Source organism: Phaethon aethereus (genome assembly GCF_964289735.1).
Source record: "Phaethon aethereus genome assembly, chromosome: 7".
NCBI classification, from domain to species: domain Eukaryota; kingdom Metazoa; phylum Chordata; class Aves; order Phaethontiformes; family Phaethontidae; genus Phaethon; species Phaethon aethereus.
The window spans coordinates 27,487,419-27,495,947 of record NC_138583.1 but is presented as its reverse complement, the minus strand read 5'-3'; positions in this window follow the sequence as shown (position 1 = coordinate 27,495,947).

The following is an 8,529-nucleotide window of genomic DNA, read 5'->3' as shown; positions in this document are numbered from 1 at the left end:
TGCCAGCGATTTCTCAAGGAGCAGCCCAGTGCCCGTGGCTCAGTCGCCCCTTTACCCCATCTCAAGGGCTTTGTGGCTCCCTGAGGGAAGGCCAGAGCCTGTAGATGGGCTGTAAAGCCGTGCTTGTGGCCTCCCTCCTCCCTCTGCCCCCACCTGCACCAGCGAAACGGATGGGGCGCAAATGACCTACTTGATGCTAGAAATTAATGTGGGCTCCTGCCTGGTGGGAAAGCTCCAGTTGGGGCTTCCCTTTATTTGGTGGCTGTTCTGACTGCTTGTGTTTAAAAGGGCACTTTTAAAGCAAATACCGCCCCCCCCCATGCAGTTTTGTCCCCTTTCCATCTTACCGTTGTCATAGCATCTTTCACTGATCTCTTTTTTGATTTTTTTTTGATTTTTTTTTTTTTTTTTGCAGCTGAGAGATCAGGAAGAGAATTATTTTTTCCATTGGCAAGAGGCTAGTTTTGGTCAGCTCTGCTGATACCTGAAATAGCAAACCCTTTCTGCTGTTAGCTGTGAAACAGAGTGAAGGGCCTTAAGCTAAATTAGAGAAGCTGACTGCAGGGCAGGAAAACCTGGCAGGGTGCCTCAGAGGACAGCGTAGCGCTAGAAGTGTTTTTTAGCTCTTTTCTAAAATGTTAATGTCGCCTTAAGCTTTATTTACTAAATTTGTCAGAACTGACACTGGATCAAGAGCAGTACTTAAATGTAACATACACCTCAGTGAACACTCAATGCAGAAATCGATAGTACTGTTTAAATTTCTCTTTTTCTGGTTTATTCTTGAACCAGATGTTAAGAAGAGCTTTGCAGGGCTTGGGCATAGCCGTTTGCAGCTGAAGGGAGCCCTCCTCCGGGGGAAGAGGCGGCTGCTGTCACCGCGTTGCTCTTGCCCGCTGTCCGTGCTTTCCAAAAAGTCTTGAATTTGGACCAGCAGAAAATCCAAACTCCAATGCCAGAGAACAAAATTTGAGAATGTGAAAATTGTGTCTTGCTGTATACTGCAACTTTAATAATAATGAGCACTTCTGAGTTCGTTATTGAGGTTTATATAATGCCTGAAAAGTTTAATTGCTGGTTCCCCTTGTCTCCCCTTTCAAAACACTTTCTCGTAACAGCAAGAGTAATATGTTTTTGTTAGCAGCGCTTCCCCATGGGAGGCAATTCCTGTTAATTGTTTTAGCTCTCACGCCTTGCAATGGGTGGGTGTAGTCATACGTGCCCATCCTTTGCAAGCCAAACTTTTCAAGATGAAAGATATGATGGGCACGTGTCGGGATACTTAGCTGATGTGTTGACAGGAAGTTTTTAAATGGCTAATTTAATGGATATTGTATTATTTACAATAATAGCAAATATGCAGTAATGAAGGATTGAAACTGGCTCACGGTTAGACTCTAAAAATGTAATTTCACGTCTGCACGGGTATAGCTAAAAAAATGGATTTGGCCCTTGTGGATACGCACCCCAAAGACTCCTTCCGTTATGATGCTATAAAGTTTGACGAAGGCATTATATAATTGTTTTCATCACTTTCAGATCTTAATGAATCATATTTTATTGTAATATATATTCATTGCTTTCCTCAGTTAAAAAGAAAGTTACTGCTTTTATCTTATATGAAAAACAAGGGAATTTGATAAAGCATTCATTATTTTCATATTACTAGTATTAACAGAATAGAACTAGTACTATTTAATTTTAGATCTTCATAGCTAGCTTGTTAATAACTCATATTTTCCTGTGTTGTATCCTACTAATTTTTTCTACTTTTTTCCCAAATACTCCGCATTCTTGAGGAAAAACAAATCCAATGAGTGGATAAGTGCAATATTCATAGAATAAACAGGCCCCTCATCCAGGACTTGGAGTGGAACGTGCAGTGTGAAATGTTTGCAATTCTCTATTCATGCACTCTTAGGGGAAGGGGAAATGCAGGGGAGGGGGTGGCTGCATGAAAAAGGACCCTTGAGTAGGTAGGGACAGATAGCTGGGGTAGTTTGGGGTGGGAATGGCTGCTTTTCATTAAAAAAGCGTCACCTGTTACTGCAAGTATAAGGATTATGCAGCATGTTGCCAGGACTATGTACAGAATGTGCATTAACATCCTTATCAATACAGGACTTCTGAGCTATGCTTGAAACACTCCGTATGTCATCCATGCATGATGCTGTCTTCTGGTATGTCTCTGCTGGTTATGTCCTCTGTTACGCTTCAGAATTGATGATCACTTCAGAAGGGAAAATAATTCTGCTGGTGCAGTCCCAAGTTTTGATACTGTATTGTTACTTGTATTTATTGCAAGAGCTATGGGAATATTTTCACAGGTCCTAATTTCTTTTTCTTTCCTTATTGTTAACCTAAGGAAAAAAGTCCCCATTTTATCTGGGTTAGTTCTCACCTGCAGAATTTTACAGCTGATTCAGGTTTTGATTTCGTATTTCTTGGCTTGCAAAGGCTGATCTCTCAGGTCCAAAATAAAGTTGGGCAGAAACTTTGCTCTTCAAAAGAGGTTTTGTCTTAAATTTTATTTGAATGGAAGGAGAACTTCCATCTGTCCAAAATAATGTGACTTTCCAGGTAGCAGCAAAATTACTACCTTTGAAAAACTGGACTGTTTTCATAAGAAGCAAGAGAAATGTGAAAGCCAGAACATCTGATTCTCTGAGCTCTGGGAAGTACATCTCCTGGGGCTCTAGTTCATGTCCCTGGAGAGGGGGTGTACCTCAGCTTTCTGCTTAATTTTTGTCCTGCTGTTCTTAAGTTTGTCAAAAAGCCTTAATATTACCAGAGACCTTTGCATTCAAACAGAAAAAATGAATTCTGCAGCTGTACTGAAGTAGTATCAACTACATGATTTTGGAAAACCTCTAATACTTTACAAATGAATCTGGTTTTGAGGAGCCAACTTAATGATTTCACATACTCTTGTCCAAACTGGCAAGCAGTCCATGAGCGTCAGTAGAGTTACACTGACAGAAGGTCCGCAGCGGAGCAAAGCACCTTGTGGGTGCTCAGCATGGACCGTTCTCAGCAAAAGCAAGTGCCGTGGGCTCAGTTCCTGCATCTCTGGAGGGTGCACAGGACTGCTGAGCCTTGGTGCTGCCATGCCATGATCCGTTTCCCTGCAGGTCTTGCAGCTTCTTAAAACCAACTGGAGCTTTGCTGCTATTTGCTGGTGGCTTCCCATCACCGGCAGCTCCTTCTCTGGCAACTTCAGATGCTATTTAGCCACAGTGAAGTGCTGTGTATAAATGCAGTGTTTGATAGCTGCCAACAGTACCGGTATGATGGTCTGAGAGCAAATGTTTGTGTAAGTTATTTTATTTTCATTTGCTTTTAGTTGCTTGGTAGAAGCAGGGACCACCAGTGTGGCGATGCATGGGGAATGTGTCTGCACACTTGAACTGTTTGATGGCCTCTGCTAGCTCTGCTCAGTGCTTGTATTTCTCTTTCTCTCCCTCTGTGCTGCTCAGTAGTCATGTCTGTTGTGTGTGTCTGTATTTTTCAAGTAAAGTACTGTATGTAGGGCTGGATCTAGAAGCCCCCGCAGTCAGTTGACTTTGGGTTGGGCTGTAGGTTGCTGTTGCTGCTTTTCCTCCTCCATCTTAGACCCAACTCGGAGCAAAGCACAGACATCTGTAAGTCGTCACCCATAACTCCACTCTGGAGTGTCAGGTTGGTGGGGTGTGCATGCATTGCTAAGGGTGGAGCGAGGGGATCTTTCTTCTTGGGTGCCTTCACATCAGGGCTAGGGCTCCGCAGCGATTCCTGGAGCAAAAGCTGCGCCGCACCGCGTGCGGGCCTGACTGGCGTAGGCAGAACAGATTTAGTTTCTCCCATTTTATAATGTCAGGGCTGGGCTGGTCCCATCAACAATGTTCTTCATTTGTTCTTGCATCAAGGTAGCGTTGATTCTAGTTGGAGAGTGCAATTTTTTTGTTTTGTGTTTGTTTTTTTTAATAAATAAATTTGGTTTAAAGCTTCACACTGGCGTTTTACAGACCTGTTCTTGTCAGCTTAAGCCACTACTGTCCTGAGTTGAGACTCCTGTTTGTTACTGAATCAAAATAAGGGGAATTATGCTGATAATTTGGAAAGAAACTAGAGGTAACTATATTGGCAGGAGAGGGATAGATAAAATATGAGGAAAATATGTTTCTAATAAGGCCATAAATTATTGGGTCTGACACTGCAGGTGCTTTCTCTGTATAGATGGTTTTAATACATCACTGCTCTGTGTTAGGATTTTTCATTACTGAGAAAAGTTGAGTTTCACACTCCATGATATACTATGACAATCTGTATCCTGAAGCCAGTGATCCACCAAAGACAGACAAACATGGATTATGTGTTTGTTGTAGTTAAGGTGGTTTGTGTGTCTGGGAGTTCACATACATCGAGGTTCGGCTGATGGAGCGGGCACGAGCGGCTGTTCCAGGTGTGCCTGGGTTGGCCCTCTGTGAAACAGCCCTGTGCTAGTGGCACTTCTGGGAAAATATTAGGTTCAGTGATCTTTCCCTGATGCTCAGGGTTATGTGGTTACAATGGTACCTGTCTGTCTTGGTCACTGCTTTGGTAGAGGAGAAAAGCAGAGGGGACAGAGAATCATTCATTCATATATATACACACACACACACACACACACCCCCCAGAAATAACAGTTAATATTAAAATAAATATTTCAGGTTTCTCCAGAAATTCCCCTTCGAAGCTGTGTTAGTGACTCTGTATTTGACATCTGAAATTTAAGCAGCATAGCAGCCTTCTCTGTACAAACAGGTTTTTTGAACTGCTTCTGGGTCACCAGGGAAGTAGTAATAAATAAACAAAATCCCATCATCACCCTTGGGATTTAGACTGGGGGACAGGGACATCAAATGAAATTCTGTTCTGACTCCGGGTCCCCCTGAGCATCCAGGTTCAGTTTGTCTCTGTACCCTAGAAGCAGGACGGAAGAGGATAGTGCAGTCACTGGAACTTAGTCTGTAACAGTTAGTAAGCTGGAACAAGTAAGGAATTAAAAACTTTTTTAAAAATGAACTATTTCAGTGAATAGCTGACTTAACTATTTCCTGTCTTGGATTTTCATGAGGGGGCAGAAAAAAAAAGTTATAATTGTTTCCAGTCTCTAGGAGGAATTTTTCTGCAGCATGCTGGATAGGTTTGCTGAAGACTTGCTCATTACTCATGGTGAGTTCAAACCTGGAGTGTTGAAAAAGCTTAGTGAGTGTAGCATTACAATGACTTTTTTGTACTGAGGGTCCAAACTGAGTGTTGCGGGGTCAATAGTGTACAGAGTAGGTGCATTTCTGCTGTCTGGCTAACTTCACGTTACATCAGTGCCGTTTCTTTATTGCGGCTTTAATTGCAGACAGCAGTGCTCATTCCTCTGCTTGCAATGTTTGGGGAGAATCAAGCAGATGAACCTCCTCCGTTAAGACTCAATATCAAATTTTATGTCAGGAGAAGTCCCGCCAGCAGTTTGATTGCTGCTTAGGTTAAGGTTCAGATGCAGATAACTCAAGATGGGTGTTGAAAGCAGCTCAGTTGGACGTACACATCTGTAGCTGTTTCCAGAGCTGTTAATTAGCCCGAATTGTCTCTGGAAATGGTGAGTAGTCAGTTACTGGGAGCCTAAACCTGTTGTTGAACAAAGGCTGAAATCTGTTTGAGCAGTTGTGCTCCCTTCTGTTAGCAGAGCGGTTGCACGTGGCTGGACTGGAAACCCTGTGTGGGTTTTGCTGTCCCAAATTTGGGGGCGTGTGTGTGGGAATTGATCTAGGCCTGGTCTAAGTGAGGTTTGCTTTTTGCAGTGGGTTTCCCGAGTGGTTGATGGTCTTAATGTAACATTGAATATTAGATGCTGTTGTCATTTCTGTGTTGGTGTAGTACTGCATTTTCTAGTGGTTAGGTGGTGGGAATGTACCTGGTGGGAGCTTGGGCGAGCATGTCGGTGACCAGAGATAGAGAAATGTGTGGCTGGTCTTAGTGTGTGTGGTCAGGTTGGTGACACTTTTGTTTGTTTGTTTCTTTTTAACATGGGAACCATTCTGTCTGTTCTGCTTGGGAAAAGGTCTAGAAATTGGTGTGGTTTCTGTAGAATATATGAGAAGGAATATCAGAGAGCTTTTTTTTTTTTTTTCCTTTTTAATGAGAGTTTATGGGTGGGAGTCCATTCAGTTTGTTTTAGGTTGCAAGTTAAGTCAGGAGAGGAGTAAAATTAGTCTGGGGAAACCCTTTTTTGTGGTAACAGCTTTGGACCGTATTTTCTTGTGGCCTGTGATCCAGCTCCACTGAAGGCAGTGGAGTGAATATTGTTGATAGTGCAGATATTAGAGCTTTTGGCCAAGTATTGATTCTTTCAGAGCTGACGGGTATTCTGACATTCACAGCATCGTTCCTACAGCAAATGTGAGCCAGAGACAGAAATAGTAACTGCAGCCTCATGTCCAGTTTTTGTTTAACGAACTCAAGATGGTGACCAGTTGGATAAAACTGTTTGTACAGTGAACAGCTCCTGCAAGAGTCCAGATGTGTTTGGGTCTCTGAGATGCTTTCTGAGAATAGGAGACCATGGGAATGATAGAAGATTTTGCCTTTCTCAGTCTTCCCAGTAAAATTGAAACCCAGAAAAATGGCTTTGCACTTAACAGGACCTTTTGCCATTGATGGCAAGAGTTATCGTTAATGCCCTGATCTGTCTGAACTGGCACAAAACAGAAAACCTTTTTGTGACCTGTCCCTGAGTCTGCATGTTAAACGTGGTAGATTTGATGCAGATGAGCGTACTAGTTAACAAAGATGAGTAACTTCTCTATGGGCCAACACAAAAGATGCATGATCAGAAGGGAAAGCATAGCTCTCCTTTTGCCAAGTGACACTGTAGCAATGTCCCTCAAGCTTTAGCACAGGTCACCTGGGGACCTGTGAAGATTTAGCTGTTACGTATGGTACTGTGGGCTTGGTTCTGTGACTGGGACAATAGAAGTGGGTCTCTGTCCCAGTGAGAATTAATGAAATGGTCATAGCACGATGTTTTCATTGCTCTGGATTTGTCAGTGGTGGGGGGAACAGCTGCGCAAAACGTTATCTTCCCCCTAATCCAGACTTGCAGACTTTACTTGACTTCAGTGCCCAGTCCAGAACTGGTTTCAGAGCCGTCCTCATGGTTATGTCGGAGGCCAAGTGCAGTAAATGGGGGTTTGAACACCACCAGATCGGCCTGTGTCTGCACATGTCACCGGCGTGGGTGACTCGGTCAGGGTTTTGTGGCTCTGTGTGGGACGGGGGCTGTACATGCGGGCTGCCCTCTTCTCCACGACGGCCAAAGGGCCGTGTACCATGCCCACGCGCTTCCTCGGAGAACTACAAAACAATGTAAAGCAATTGAGGTTTGGGGTTTTTCCCTAAAGCAGCACATTCTGAAGCAGTGAAGTAAAAACAAATGTTTGTTTGGGGAATTTTAATCATGTCTGTGCCTGTAAAGGTGAAAACTCTGCACGGGTCACTCCAAACAGGGAGTGAGAAACATAAATTGCCTTGAGCAATTGTGCATGTGAAAATGCAGAGCAAAAACTTCAGATTGCTGTGCCTAAAAGCAGATCTCGGCATTTCTCTTTAGGGGGTTTATTAGAGCTGGTATTATCTTGGAACTGAGCAGCATTTAATAGTGGTTAATTAAGACTGCCTAAAAACTCCTGGAGGAAAAGAAAAGACAAATTGGGTTCTGGACGTGTGTAGATGAGGAAGTTGCAATAAATGTAAAATATTGCCAGGTGCTTTATGAACTTAATTTTTTTCCTAGGTTTGTCACAGATCCTGGCCCACACTAATGCTGCGGCACAGCAACTAGGTATAGACACCTCTGCAAAAATTCTTACCCATGTGTCTGTGATGGGCATGCATGTATTGGAAAAGATGAGCCTCAAAAGGGCCTGGAGTCAATTATGCTCTATCAGAGGTCCCGATTTGCATGTTCCAGATATGCCGAAATAACCTACATTTAGGCAACTTCAGCTCCTTCCAGGCGTTTGCCATCGCACACCTTGACAGCACGCGGGTGCCGCAGTCTGCTGGGTTTTGGAGGGCGGCAAACGTTAGCGGAAAGGGAAATTCAGGGTCCACGCTGCCACTGCCCTTCCTGTTCTTCTGCCGTGCCCGAAGGTGGAGCTCTGCTGGGCCACAGCAGGATCAGGCCCTGGGCTCGGTGCTTGCTGTGTCCCACAGGGCCGAGCTCAGCCAAGCGCTTGGAGTGATGTGCGCGGGAGCAGGGGAGGTTGTGAGGGGCTGCCAGAGTTTGAGGGCTGTTTTCTCAGAGTTATTACAAGTTCTTGCAATGTGAACCTCTAATGTTTTCAAAGACTCAGGCAGAAAGGGCTTGTTAAACAGACTGTACCTGTCATCTCCCAGTTCATTGATTGCTTGGACCAAAGGTGGTGCTAAATCTGATCTTTATCTGTAATATTTATATTTTGTTGGACTTTTTTTTAAGTGTTTGATGAAACAGATGCAGTGTCCTTCTTACAT